General features: G+C 41.5%; 1 protein-coding gene and 1 long non-coding RNA gene across 3 annotated transcripts in view; one reads left to right on the top strand and one right to left on the bottom strand.

The window, feature by feature from the left end:
* cacna1c (calcium channel, voltage-dependent, L type, alpha 1C subunit) overlaps positions 1-15,856 on the bottom strand; it is a 225,087-nt gene that overhangs the window by 206,148 nt on the left and 3,083 nt on the right. The window lies entirely within an intron of this gene.
* Positions 15,505-15,856, top strand: part of LOC119482624 — a 2,530-nt gene continuing 2,178 nt past the window's right edge. Inside the window, exon 1 of the long non-coding RNA XR_005205475.1 lies at positions 15,505-15,856. This exon is cut by the window's right edge and continues 1,214 nt beyond it. This is a non-coding gene — a long non-coding RNA (uncharacterized LOC119482624).

Here is a 15,856-nt window from a genome sequence, read left to right on the forward strand (position 1 = left end):
GTGCGTGTGCGCGCAAGGTAATAAGAGGACCGAGCAGTGCGACATGGTTCTTTGTGTCAGTGTTAATAACCCAACCCTGATAATTGGCATAGAATATTGATAGAGAGGAAAATGGCCTCGAGCAGATCTCTGCTTCATTAGCGAAGACTAGGGGGACGGAAACAGGAGAGTTCATAGCAGTCGGAGGAGGAGGAGAGAGGAGGGACGGAAGAGAGAAAGGAAAGATTGCTGCAAACCACAGATGAGCAGACAGAAAACAGAAAGGTGATCAGAAGGATGAGGGATAGAGAGAGGGTCAGAGGAGAATGAGGGACAAGGTTTCAAATCATACGTGGGTTTTATAGCAGCTTTCAGAAACCAAAAGATCGTTCAATAACTGAGTGGCCGTGAAACAGCTTCAGTAACAAATAGAAAAGCAGTTATGTCATTCTTTCCTGACATGGCAGCAATTCATTATATTTGAGTGGTGACCCTTTAAAGGTTTAAAGGCCTGCACTGTTACAACAAACTATACAACAATCACAATGAATCTAAGCAGAAAAACATCCTCGTCCTCGTCCCCCCTTCTCTCTCTCACTCTCACACTGTCCCTGTTGGAACATGGTGTTTGTTTAATGTGGTATCGCCATGGTTACCCGTCTGCCACGTTGAGGTAATGTCATTAATCATCAACTTTATCACGCTGCAACCCAGACGCATGCACTCAGGAGACCAGCCGTGACATTTTACACTGTCCACTGCTGAAAACCGCCGGAGGGAGCGACGTTTGAAGATGTTAAACAGAAACAGTAAAACAGGATGAGGTGTGCATTAAACATCGTAACATTAAGGTGTTTAAATGAAAACTATTTAAACTCCAACATGTTACACAAACTGTCCTCATTTTTCTCTTCTCCATCCCCTCCTTTTTATCCGTCTCTGTCTTTATGGGCATGTTCAATCTCTTTTGGTTGACATGACAACAGACGATGTCGCGCCTCCTGTTCTGGTGACATCACTACAGGCGCCAAGCCAATCCCCAAAAAAACCTATCATCTCCTCTCTCTCTCTCTCTGTCTCTCTCTCTCTCTCTCTCTCTCTCTCAGAGATATTGATCTAGAATACAAATCACAGATGTGAAGAGGAGATGAGCTGGGTGGAGAGACGAGATGGGGGGAAAAGGGAGAGGAGAAGAAGAAGAGGAATGCAGAGGAAGAGCAAGAGAAAGACGAATAGACACACAGTTACATCTGAACTACCACCACGCCCACTATCTCCCTTCAGTCGACTTGATTTCGCTCATTTCCATACTGGGTGACTTTGGTATAAACCGCAGACACACACACATTTTGTGCAAAGAGGAAGGCCGTCATGAAGACGTTCTGTGTTCAGTGTGTGTGTATGCGTGTGATGGAGAGACTGAAAGACTTTTTCTTCATTGTGCGTGACACGAAATACATGAATAGTAAATGTGCAACAACCTTATGGGTACATACAAGAGAAGAAAACTCAATATGAAAGAGTATGTCTTGTACCTAAACACACACACACACACACACAGAGCAAGGGTTTACAGCCATGCTAGTGGCTCTGTGAGGCTATATACTTAGATACAGTGGTGATTTCAGAATCAGAATCAGAAACAGCGAGTTCAATTATCACTAAACACAAAGTACAGTTGAGGGCAATGGGAATGTTATAAGTTTTGTAGGTATTTGTCCATATATTGAAGTATTGGGCAAATTAAGAAAGTGACCTGATGATGGTGCTGGAGGAAAAGTCACAACATCAGGAAAATTCAGAATTTATCCTCTAGGGACCTTGAATATCTGTAGTAAATATCATGGCAAACCACCCAATAGATGCTAAGATATTTTCACTCAAAACCACAAAATGTCAACATCATGGTGGCTCTAGAGGAAAAGTCACCAAGGTTAAAAGGATTCATCATCTGGGAACCATGAATGACTGTGCAACATTTCGTTCATTTTGGCAATCCATCTGATACAGTAGGACCAACCAACAGACATCACCATCCATAGTGTCACAAAAAGTCACACATAAGCTACAATAAAGAGTTAAACCAGCTGTTTAACCCCCCCCCCCCCCCCCCCCCCCCCTCCTCTTTCTGGAGCTGGTTATAGACGCAGCTCTGGAGATGGAAACACACACACACAGACACACATACACATGCTGTAGAAGGAGTCCTGTAACAAGCCTGTTTTAGCCATTATGACTCCAGAGTGTGAAAGTGAGTCTGGTCTATTGGGAAGTGGACTGCTCTATACAGATATACACACTAACTAACGCTTTCTCTCCCTCCCACACACACACACACACACACACACACACACACACACACATATAATGTGGTCTGTGGGGAAGTGGTCCGTGGAGCACACACATCAAGACTGGCCTAGATAGATGGGATAGCAGGACGCACTCTCTTTTACACACATAGACAGTCAAGGACACTCTGATGGCCTATATAGTTGGGTCATTTCATACCGGAACACCTTACCCTTGTCTTAATAAGAATCGGGGGATGGATGGATGGAGGAGAGAAAAGGAAGGAAGGGAAACAAGAAATAGACACACAACTAGCAAATTTTGAAGAAGAAAGAGTCAGAGACATACGGGTAGAAAGCAAGGGAAAGAGAGGATGGATGAATTGCTATCGGAGTGTGAAAGGAGAGGGAAGGAGGCAGGAATTTAGCCAGATTTTTTTTTTGAAGACTCGCCTTCTAACCTTAGTTTCATCCTCTCGAGTCCAGCCCCGGTCACTATGGCAACGGGCCGATGAAAAGAACCGAACGCAACAGAAATGCAGAGAGAGCAGACCAACAGAAATAAAGAAACTGAGCAAGGCTAAACAGATAAAAGGGTGGGAAACATAAAAGATCATAAACTCACTGTTTGTGTTTTCAAAGCTACATACTTAGCTGGTGCTTGTTGCCATGGATACTATTCAATGCAGTCATCTTAATCAAGGTAACGACAGGACACATCCCTCTGTGACATTTCTTTATGTTGTCCTTATTGGAGAACAGGACGCCAGCCCCGACGGACTTTAAAGGGACACTCAGGACTCAAACCAGTCATACAATGTCTCTGGAGGGACTTACATTACCCTTGATGATGTCATCAGGGTTATCTCGGATTGGGCTTGAGGATTTAACAGAAAGCCTGGGATATAGAGAGTTTGGAGTCCACCGTTAAACTACTGTTTTCCTAAATTATTGCTGTACATTCAGTGGTTTGTCATGACATACAGAGATGTGCGAGATGAACAGAGCGATGTAACATCACACAAATGCATTACGGACCCCCCCCCCCCCAGGGTGTGATTACTTCCTCTTCAATGTCTTACATACTATAAATGGAAATGTCTATTTCTCATCTGAACCGTTCAGCACACAACATAACCGTAGCATTTCTAAAGCAGCCCAACATCACTTATTACGCACCTCACGATTTTCATCCAATGACAATGTTCAATGGCAAAGCAGGTACCAGTGGCGGACTCAGGCTGTCTGAGGGGCAGGGCCGAACAATGTAAAAAGGGCACTGGCTGCAAGTGGTGGGGCATCAGCGTGCATAAAGTACCTTAGAGGGCACTTTATCATGTTTTCTCCACTAGAAGGGCATCCTAGAGGGCACTTTATCATGTTTTCGCCACTAGAAGGGCACCCTAGATAGCACTTTATCATGTTTTCGCTACTAGAAGGGCATCCTAGAGGGCACTTCATCACATTTTCTCCACTGGAAGGGCACCCTGGAATGACACCATAGAGGACACTTTATCATGTTTTCGCTACTAGAAGGGCATCCTAGAGGGCACTTCATCACATTTTCTCCACTGGAAGGGCACCCTGGAATGACACCACAGAGGACACTTCATCATGTTTTCTCCACTGGAAGGGCACCCTAGAGGGCACTTTATCATGTTCTCTCCACTGGAATGACGCCATAGAGGACACTTTATCATGTTTTCTCCACCGGAGGGGCACCCTAGAAAGCTCTTCATCACATTTTCTCCAATAGAAGGACACCCTAGATGGCACTTTATCATGTTTTCTCCACTGGAATAGCACCCTAGAGGGCACTTTATCATGTTTTATCTACCATAGTGGCATCCAAGAGGGCACTTCTGCTGCGGTTAGTTCAAATGTGGGGCTAGTGTCCTTATCTTTCATGCAGGAGACTGGAGTTTGTGTCCTATGACAGACCTGCAATTAATGTTTGTGTTTTTATTAACCATAAGGAGGATCTTTCCCTAACCTTTCCATGCAGACATTTAGCAATAAAACTTAAAAGATATTGGCACTGGATGCATAAAAACCCCAGCAGATTGTCTGGCGACAGCTTTGTTCTAAAAAAGATGTCACCTTTAGGCCAACTGCCCTTCCCTCTCTCATGCTGAAGTGTTACTTAACCTTTTCCTGTCTGGGTCTACACTAACAAAAGTAACAGAGAGTGCCTGCTGCCCCGGGCTACACAACAGGCTTTTGTTACCCATGATTCTTAGCTGCAAGAAGTGATTTGACAGCTATCGGCCCCAGACACGCACACAGAAGAAAAAGCTCAAACAAATGCACATCCACACACACCCAGAGGCAGAAAAACACACTGACACACACAAACAAACACACAGAGGCACTCCACTCTTAGTTTAATCTATCTTTGCCTGGGTGCTGTCACCCAGCAGGGTGGCGCTCACAGCAGAGTGTGTATGTGTTTGTGTGAATGTGTGTGTGTGTATAGACCCATGGCGACAGACCACCTTCTCTGCAGTGCAGCTATCCATCCATGAAAAGCCCACCAGAGGACCGACTAACAAGACCGCTGGAACTCAGAGCCTGGTCGAAACACACGACTGCACATCCTTTGTGCTTCAAACCTCACTTCCTGTGAGACAGAAAGTGCCAAAATAGGCAGAGATATGTACACTTAATAGTAAGCAAAGGAACACTTGTTGCACGATTTCTTCAGGGAGCTTGGTGTGACGTTCCTTCCCACAGAGAAAACATTTTTACATCTAAATACAAGTTGCTAAAAAGACACCAGAAACTTACGCACAATCAGTAGCTTGTTGGGAATGATAGACCTTATTTCATATCTTCAATTTCTACAAAATCCTTCATTCTCTGCTGGGACACCCAGGCTAAAAATATACGCACTAATGGTACCGTAAAAAAAACGCTTCTGCTGGTCATGAAATAGAATCATTTATGGTTCTTCAATTAGGAAGAAGACACACTTGGAGCGACAGGATTGCAACTCTAATCTTCCGCTTTCAATTAGCCGCTCGACAGGTGAGAGTAGTTGTTAGGACCCATTTCCTCTTAAAGACGCATGTCAGTGTTTAGTAGAGAAACACACACGTATCCCTTGTCGTGAAGATGTCGGTAGTGTCCCTGCAGAGAGCCTGAAGGTGACTAGCGTTCCTCCCCCTCTGTACCTTTGTTCCCTCTCGTCCTTTCTCTCCTCTGAATCCATTTTACTCTTCCTTATCCCTCTCTCGTTCTCTTCATAATCTGAAATTTGCCTTGTGAAAAATAAATTGGAAGAGATGGAATGTCTTTTATGCCCATTTGCTAGCAATCATGTACACTGTATAGTGCAGTAAAGGCTAGTTCCTCAACCATCTTCTTACTATGAGCAATTGGGTCCTACTGTACATGAACACAAGATTTTTTCTGCCTTAAAAACTTAAACTTTATTGGATTTGTGACATGCATACAGGTACATACATGAAATGTGACCTCTGCTTTTAATCCATCCTTGGGAGCAGTGGGCTGCCGCCAACCTTGTGGTTAAAGGACGACCCGATCCACCCACTGAGCTAAAGCTGCCACAAAAATTTGTGCAACTTGGGTTATTGCACATGACAGATTTCTGGCCTGTTTTGTCTGTTCGTTTCTCACTGGTTCGAAGTGGGCGGAGCTCAGCTGCACCACTCGGGAAGAAAATCAATTCGTAGACTCTTGAAACTTACTTGAGTTATGTAATCCCTCACAGACAACATCAAGTCTGTATTTATTTTTGTCAAAGTTGTAGTTAATGTGAGGTTAAAGCTGTCTCAAATAAATTGATCTGCACTTAGACCTGCAATACAATGCGACAAAAATCCACTTGGACTAAAAATAACACAAACTTGATCTCCAGTGTGATAGTATACAAATCTATAGCAACATCACGAGTCAGCTAACTGAATGAATACAAATGAACAGAGGCTGATGGCTGCCTGGAAGGCAGGAGAAATACATTTGAGACTCTAAAAAAGACTCTATAAAGACTCTTAAACTCTACAGAAGGGGTTCTTATTACTCAAAGGTCCGCATCTGATTTTTTATTCAAGGTTAGAGGCCCGGAACAATAACTAATATTGGCAATAACAAAATAATATCATAACATATTGTATTCATAACAGGAGTAGAGATGGGTATTATTAGTATTTTATCGACACTCCTATTGGTTCTTTTTTCTTACTAAGTAATTGCTTTTTAATAATTAAAAAATATATATATTATTAGAATTTATTTATATTTTAAATATGATTAAATGTTTCTAGAGCAGCAACAGTAATGTTTACAACAGCAAGCCCACAATATAAACTCATTAATATCTCACTGGAAACAAATCTAAAATGTCCCTGTCTTCAGCATGCATAGGAAATAGGTCAGCAGTTATGTAAAATATACTTGATTTGTAAAACATCTGTGAGGCGTCGGCATTGTCAGGTGTCAAACACGCTGCTGGTTTCAACAGAGTCAAAGTGCTTCTTTGGAGAGAGAACGCCTGAGTGATGAATGAATGACAACGTTTGACGAATTGACACGTGTCAAACTTGTTGAGCGCCGCCAATATTAAAATGATTCCTCTCAGGCGGACACACAGTGCAACACTTCATCTCTGTTGCACGTTACCCTCTCTCTGTCCTTCCGGTGTGATTATTCAGACTCAGCTAATTGAGATTCACTGCTATTAAGATTCACTGTTACATAACTGATGTGAGACAAGCATTCAGATGCTGAACTTTCTGTGCAGCTCCAGTACACACCCATCTCTCTTAAAGTGAAACAAGGAACGATGCATTCTTTCTACTGTACAGGACAAGCTAAGAAAAGTGTGATACGATCTTAAGTCTTTTATCATTTCCACAAAGGTGATCACCCACCTAGATTGAGATCATTGATACAGTATGCACTTTATAATGACTTGATGTAATAAACATAACATTCTTAAAGAGGACCTATTATGCTTTAGTGCTTTTCCCCTCTCCTTTAGTGTGTTATATATTTTTTTTTGTGAACGTAAAATGTCTGGAAAGTTACAAAGTCCACCCCAAAGGGAGTTACAGTACTCTCCCCCACAGAAACACTGCTCCTGAACTGCCTGAAACGCCTTGCTTGAAGTCCCGCCCTTTCTTTCGTAACATGGTGATGTCACCAAGTAACATATTTGCATAACGGCTTGTTTGGCACGCGCTCAAACAAAGCTAGTTAAAGCAGAGCTGGAGCAGAGCCCGAAGAGTTTGGTTCAGTTGACCAATCACAACAGAGTGGGCCAGCTGACCAATCAGAGCAGGGGTAGGAGCTCAAACAGAGCGTTTCAGACAGAAGGTGAAAAGAGGTACTGCAGCACAGCCGGTATAAGAAAAAATAAAGCGTTTTTTGAACATTAAAGCATGTAAACATGTTCTATTAAAAACCTAAAATACAAGTATGCACCTGAAAATGAGCATAATAGGTCCTCTTTAATCTACTGCACTGATTTAGTCAAGGGAATCATCAAAATGCTGCAATAACATATTTCACACACCCTTTTGGTGTTTCAAATATTGTTTCTATGTTGTGTTTACTATAAAAAATAAAGACTCAAAAGTCCCTGCCAAAGAACAGTGATAAAGCTTTCTTTCTTTCTTCAAAATCAGATTTGAATAGTAGCTTTTGTCCTGGAAACACTGGTGCTGAATACATGAAAATGAACATTTCTTCAAATTGCACCTCAGCCTCATAACCTCAAAACAAAACCATCTCTACTTACACAAGTAGTGATGTGACCCTAACCTAGTTTGGTAACAAAGATGCACAAAACTTGAAAAGAGAAACCATGGTTACCATTTTAGAGTATGAAGCTTGAGCATTTTACATAAAAAAAAACAAGATACAGTGGATTTATATAAGGCTATAAAGTTACTTTTACCCAACACACGTCCCTAACGCTCATATTGCCTACACAGAAGTCTTTTTCTGGATATAGAGCATCAGACAAGTTGTTCTTGTACGTAATGGAGTTGTGGGTTGTCCACTTTGTGTGGTTGAGCTTACAGTCCGCATTCCCCGTTGGGACACTAAATGGTGTTTTGTATCGTGCTTTTCTGTGGTCAGATCTACTTTGAATGTTACAGTAAAGGCAGGCAGATGGACTGATTAATTCATAGAAGAGAGGAAATGTGGAACGATAAATGAAATGACGCTCAATTGCTGGCTAAGTGATGGAGAGAGAGAGAAAGAGAGAGAAAACAAAAGCAGATTATCAACAGGGACAGACGGGTGAAGACACTTTGTGAGACAACGAGGGAACGAAGGGAAGAGAGGACAGACGAGATAGAGACAGAAGGGAGGAAATGCATGGCCGGGCATGAATAATATAGACTGCTTTCTACTCTCGTCTCTCCTCATCTCTCTGCAGCTTCTCCTGGAACTTGGGGAACATTCACACGCACAGACACACTGTTGTTCAGTTGTTTTTTTCTGTGCACAGAGACAGTAGCATCATTTCACTGTATAGAAGTACACTGTGTACCGCCTCTAAACACACATGGAGCTCTCCTCCGGGAGGTCACACGGTTAACGCGCCACATGAAATATTGAACGAGTTTCTATACATCCTTGCTAGAGCTTAGGCTCAGAAGGACAGAATGATATCAGACTAAAACCCTGAAAACAATGCTATCTCTATATGTATTATATAATATCAGGGCTGACCTCGACCAAAGAAATTCTTAGTCAACTAGTCAACTAAGATCTGTAAAATTTAGTTTCTCCACAAAGAATCACAGAAAAGCACCACTTTAAATCTTGTGTTTACCAGAGATGTGCTCATAAGTTTCTTAGAAATAAGTCATTCAGCATGAAAAAGAACTAATTGACTTAAGAGATCTTAGTCGACTAAGACCAAAATCGACTAAGAGGGGGAAGCAGTATATAATATAGATACATGATGCTGCATTTCTATACATTTCAAAAAATTGGTTATCATGTTTTACATAATAATTGTACTCCAACAAAAGAATTATCAATGACATATAACCTGCTGTATTATACATTAAGGCACTAACCATACATAAAATTAGATTTAGTTAAAAAAGACAACAACTTTGTCAGGATAAACTTTAAGCCTGTATTGGAGAGTACATATGTTATAACTGATGTTTTTCATTTTGTATGTGTTAATGGAAGACCTTGTGTTATATTTTTGATGTTTGATATGTGTGTGTGTCTATATCAATGACTAGTAGACACAGTATATAAGAAGCGGACGTAGTCACCGTGACGTCACTGATTGTTTTGTGGACGACAGTTTTGAAGCCTCAAGTTCGACATTTTGGCCGTCGCCATGTTGTTTTTTTGCAACCAGAAGTGACACAAGAGGGTGGAGCTAAGTACAACTGAACGCTGAATAAGACATTTTTAGGCGACCAAAAATGTTTCAATTAACTTTCATGAACTGACAACACACTGTGAAAGGATAAAGTCGTAAGACGAAAACACAGACAACTCCCAGACCAGACAACGCCGTGGTAGCAACTTGTCAATCTCAAGGTAGCCCCGCCCTAAAGCATCCCCTGCTTTATGATCTATTTGACTCTAAATGGGATCATAATTTACTAAATGAACATCATGCTGTATTGAAGAAGACTTAAAACTAGAGATTGAGAACATAAACTCATGTTTACAATGTTTACTGAGGTAATAAATCAAGTGAGAAGTAGGCTCATTTTCTCATAGACTTCTATACAATCAGACTTCTTTTTGCAACCAGAGGAGTCGCCCCCTGCTGGATATTAGAAAGAATGCAAGTTTAAGGCACTTCACTTTTCAGACCCGGAGGTTCCCACTGATAGCTGTGTCTTATAATCCCATGAGACCTTATACTTAACGATAGATAATGCATTTTGCAGCTTTCTTAAATGGAGCTCTGTCCTTAAATGCCTTACGTTTAACTGGGGTTCAATCTGTCAAAATATAGATTATATGATTCATTTCCTGAAAAACAACACAAACTCATCTAGATAATGGCTGCTGGACAGTAAAAGGACACCGCTGAGAGACATTTGCAGCGAGTAAATCAAACCGAGACTGTAAAATTGGGTGGAAATTATGCCCTTGCATCCATGTGGAAAAAATCCTGCAAAAATGAATTTGATGAGTCTACCCAGCAATGATCTTCAGAGGGGTTTTTAGGCCCTTCAGCGCTTAAATATTCATTTCAAACAGCTACATATGATTTAAGGGGGTTACTTGAGGTGAATGATGAGAGACGGAGTCTATGCAGTAAAAAAAAAAAAAAAGAGGGGAGAAAAGAACGGGAGAGAGAGAGGGAGTATAACAGAGGATGCTACAGGTCTGGAGTCATTATTTCCACTGGTGGCTTCAGCCAGATCAATAGACTAGGAGGGTGTGTGTCCAATCTCTGCTCAGCTTGGACATGTGTCCTACCTCTCTAACACACACACACACACACACAGATGGAGTCAGCCAAGCAGGCACAATGCATACGGGCAGGCGGCCAATTGCAGCTGCATACACTCTCTCTTTCACACACACACACACACACACACACGGTGCAGCCGGTGTTGGCGTATTGTCCCACCAGAAATGAAGACTGAGGCCCGATAGCTCTAAGAGCAGAGGACAGCCTCTGGATAGATTTCCAATACGCAACCAGAGGCTTAAGCAAGACAGAGTCACGGATAATCCTCCCTCCTTCTCCTCCTCTTCCTCCTGAGCTCCCTCACTTCTCTCTCTATCCCTCCGGCCCTCCCTCTGACACTGTTTCATCCCTTTATTCCTCTCTCTTACACATCCCTTTTTCTCTCACCATCGGTTGCCTCCATTTGCTCCTTTCCTGTCCCTCTGTTTCCTCGCCAGCCTGTCCCTCTTTTTTCAGTCTCCACACCACACTTTTTTCTCTCTACTCTTCCCTTTATATCCTTTAATGCAATCTGTCATTCTGTTCTATCATTTCTCCTTCGATTAGCCTCCCCTCTTTTTTTTCCCCTCCATGTGTCTTGTTCGTCACTCAGATGGTGTTTTACGTTAAAGAGCAGCTGCTGTTGAGTCACATCCTTAAGTTTAAGCCATGACACACTCTGAGGCGCCCATATAAACTTCTTCAATGCTGATTGGCCTTTAATCGCTCATTACATCCTCTGCTACAGCTGCTACAACCTTGCAATGTGACTAAGACAGCTTTAAACACACATACGGTAGTAGTCTGACCCCATGCATGTAGAGTGCAGTGTAAAGCCTGAAGCACTGAGAGTGTAAGGCAGCGTTTCACAGACTTTTTTTGACCTTTGTGACCCCTTAATACAAAGCAATGTCTGCTTATTTTATGTTATTTTATATTTCAGAAGAAGTTAAACCTTACAGTATTTCACAAGAAGGGCTTTATAGAGCTGAAATAAAGACAGTAAAGTTGAGAGCCAAAGTCAGGTGATCATTTTTTGTGAGTCCACCACATGTGATCCCTTTCAAACACAAACGGTTGTGCGATTGATTGTTAAATATATTGCCGCTTTAAATTCTAAATACCATGAATTTTAACCTTTAAACCATACCAATAACCATAAGACAAAACATCTGTGTAACATAGCATGCAATAAAGGCTGACAGGAAAGTAGCATTTTGATCTACCAAAATAAAATTAGCTTTGCTCACCGGCTCTATTTTTAGCAAGCAAGAGCAACATGAAACTGAACAACCATATCACTTTAAAGACAACTACTAAATTAACAACAACTAAACCCCAATCCCTCTGGTAAGGCAGCTCAGTGGTCAGCAGACTGCGGTTGAGTGAAGAAAGAGCACAAAGGTTAAAACACACATTCAATAGTTCTGCCGCTTTTCTACCTCGGCGCTGAATTATTAAAGGTGACAACGTTGTCTAAAAAACTGTGGCGAGGAACAATCTCTGAAGAGAGGCCACCGTGTCTCTATGTTTCTCCGTAACTCACACAGACACAAACAAGCTAATAGAAATGGACAAGACATGCATGCACGCACTTGAGCTTCCTTGTGTCCTTGTGTAAAACTGGCATGCAAAAAGGCTTAAACAGCCAGGTAGACTGTTATCAGGTCATGAAATGGGCGTTATCAGTGGTTGCCTCATAGATGTGGGACAGAAGGGGCCTACTACACCCACTAGTAGGTTTTATCACTGATTCAGGCAATAACTTAAAGAAGGACTAAAAGAAGACGACAGCGACCTCTCACGACGGTATTAATTATGACATATGGAACGAACAAGTAGTTGTCTTTGCGTTCACAACCTTAAGTTTCACTTTCACTTTTCAAACGTAGTTTGATCTTTTCCCCGAAACTTAACCAAGTGGTTTTGTTGCCTAAACTTAAAGAAGATATAGTTTTGTTCCCTAAACCTGAAGAAGCTGTTTTGATTATGTTCAAAACGTAAAGTTTCATTCAGTTTTACAAGTTGCATTGTGCTTAAGTTTCACTTTCACTTTTACAACTTAGTAGGCCCCTACTCACCCACATCTATAAGGCTTCTAACAGCTGATAACGTCTATTTAATGAGCTGATAACACTCAAATCAGGTGGCTTAAAAGACCAGGTTATACCATGTAAACAAACATTAAGGGACAAGTTAGAGAGTAAATGAGTCAGTCATGGTGCAAAAATATCTCATCAATGTAACATACACAGACCTAGGCTACATAATTACACAGAAATGTCTGTTTTTTTTAATTATTTTAAAAGGAAACCTTCGAAAGCTGTAGCCATATCCGACTGAAGCTATCCAATGCTCTGTTCCTCTCTCTTCCACCTTGCCAGGAATTAAGTCCAGCCCGATATTGAGGAACAACCGGATTGACTAACGGTAGATAGGTGCTTAATTGCCCAGATTTCCATCTATGTCAAGCGTACTGATGGATGTCTTAGCTCGCTTAGCTGTTCCTCTGCCCCTGTGGGTTCTAATTAAAACACATTTGAAATAAATTAGTTAGTTGTCTTTATTTGTAGAAGGCGACAACTTTGCCCCCTGCAGTTGATCTGGTTTCTCAACTGGAATACTCTTAATTATAATAATCTGTGATTGTGTCTAACAAGTCTACCTTAAAGTCCAGCTAATGAATGGAAGGTTTAGAGGAAAACCTCTGCATTAGCTCTATGTGAGAAGCAACATTGAACACAATTGAACACATCAGTTGTTGTTGTGACACGTCTTTTGAGGCGACTTCAATGAAATCGTTGAGCATATCAAGTGGAGTCATTAGAGTGAGGTGATTTGGCAGGTGGCCAGCACCCCGGGGTAACCATCGGAAACCAATTAATATCCCTAACGGAGGTATCATGCTTCTGGCACAATGCCCACAGGGAAAATCAACGCACTGATTACACTGCTGTAAACCGCTGCTGTAATGTGTGTGTGTGTTCCAAATAATGTCCCCGCTCTACAATGCAATGACATGAGATGCCACAGGTGTGCATTTGTTTCAAAGTTACATCCGTCTTGTGTTTCTGCTCATGTCGCGTGTGCTTTTTGAAAGACATTTGTGAGAAGTTAGATTATGTAGATGGCGTATAATTGGTTCATTCAGCTAAAACATGAGCATTCAGCGCAATCATGTGTAACATCGACTCTGTTTGAATTACCGAGCGGATGTAAAGATGTGAACTGAGTGATAACGGAGAGAAAATCTAATACCAAGGACAAAGCTGGCGTCAGGTATCAGGAAGTGTAACATAATATAAGATAACTTCTGCTCTATGTTTTTCTGCGTAGGCAGGACTTTTTGTCACAGACTCCCTCGAGGAGAAATTTGTCTCTCGCCTTCGTCGACAGAGAGACGAGAGGTCAGGGTCGGCTACAGAGCGGCGTCTAAAGAGTTGTTAGGGCTTCAATGTCCTGGCGAACACTGTGGTCTGGAAGTCAAATTGAACTGTTGAAACTTTTGGTCAAAGCATGATCTCTCTACTGCACAACACAGCACCAGAGTGCCGTCATCTTTCATCCATAAAGATATCCACCTCCCTCCACCATTTAACCTAATAAATGTATGTCTGCTGTGCCTTACATACCATGCAACTGGATGCTTGTAACGTTGGCGATCTTGTATGAATTAGAGCTTCATTATCAGCTAAATACCTGAGCTGTAACAAAACAATTAATACAGCAAAGCAGGACGCCGACAGTGATGCGTCAGTGGAGCCAATGTCTTGTCTTTGTAACTCTTCAATAGCTGTCATGTATCCGTCAATAGACAAATGAGGAATGAACTGTCCGTGGTGCTGAAACCACCACCCAGGTAGACTACAGCCTGGGATACAAGTGCTACAAATCTCTTTATAACAAAACTATACTTAAATTAAATGGATAGGCAAGTAGTATACATATTCAGACATGATTTTACCAGCTTGAAAATGTTACAAATAAGGTTATTGTATTCATGTCTGGTGTTTTATTTCACTTTGACTTGACTTGTCACGTCCAATAGACAAATGAAACTAACCCTGTGCATCCACAAGCCTGATCTCATGTTTTGCTGTGTTGTAAACTCAAGCTGAAGCTGAAACAGAAGGAAGCATCACTGCAGACCCCTCACACCCTGGACAAAACCTCTTCCAGCTACTCAGAATACTGTACGCCAAAACAACAAGGCCCTCAGGCCATCACTCTGATGAACACTTAAAGCAGAAGTGGCTAGAATTGGAGCGATTAAAAAAAAGTTATTTTTATGAAATGGTCACTATATCCTGACAGTAGTGCATGAGACAGGTAATCTGAAAAAAAGCATGTGCTTCTGTGTCCTCCGGTGCTCCTAATGGCATCTGCAAAATTTCCCAAACCGGAGGAAAACAACCAATCAGAGCTGATCTGGAGCCTGCCGTCTCTGAGTAGCTGTCAATCACTCGCGAACTCCGATCAAACGGTCAAACTAGGCAGCGCTGATTAAATATGAATCAATATTCTGTTACTGTAATGCCTATTTCTCACCTCACAAATGTTTTCAGAAACATCTTGTAGTGTACTGTTTAGCTGTAAAATGAGAAAGTGTGTGACCCAGAAGCCATGTTGATGTCAGTTGAGGAAATACCAAGCACCGCCCACTAGCCGGAGCACAGCCAATAGGAACGCTCTCTCAATGAAATGACCTGTGATTGGCCAAAGTTTCCCGTCACAGGCTAGATTTTTTAAAGCCTGAAAACAGAGTCATGAGGAGGTGCAGAAGTCTAGTTTTCTCTCAGACAACTTGAATTACAATATGCTGAAAGGTTGTTATGGAATTTTTGCCCAATGATGCCAACAATATACTGCCTACTGCCACTTTAATCAGTCATTCACTGTCAATAACCCTGTTAACACCAAATATCCACTGCTGCTCTTATATATACTATAATTCGTACAGTCTTTAATGGACATTGTTTCTGTAATATGTACATATCATCTGCTACTTTATGTACATACAGTATATATATCTCCACTTGTGCATGCTGTACATAATCATCTAGTCCATGTATGTCTGTCCAGTATTTATTTCTTGTTTCTTCTCCTTTTGTTTACAACTTCCGAACACTTTACTTGTATATAGACACTTGATATTTTTTGTTATTTTATTTTGTAT

The sequence above is a fragment of the Sebastes umbrosus genome, chromosome 23 (genome assembly GCF_015220745.1).
Source record: "Sebastes umbrosus isolate fSebUmb1 chromosome 23, fSebUmb1.pri, whole genome shotgun sequence".
Lineage (NCBI taxonomy): Eukaryota > Metazoa > Chordata > Actinopteri > Perciformes > Sebastidae > Sebastes > Sebastes umbrosus.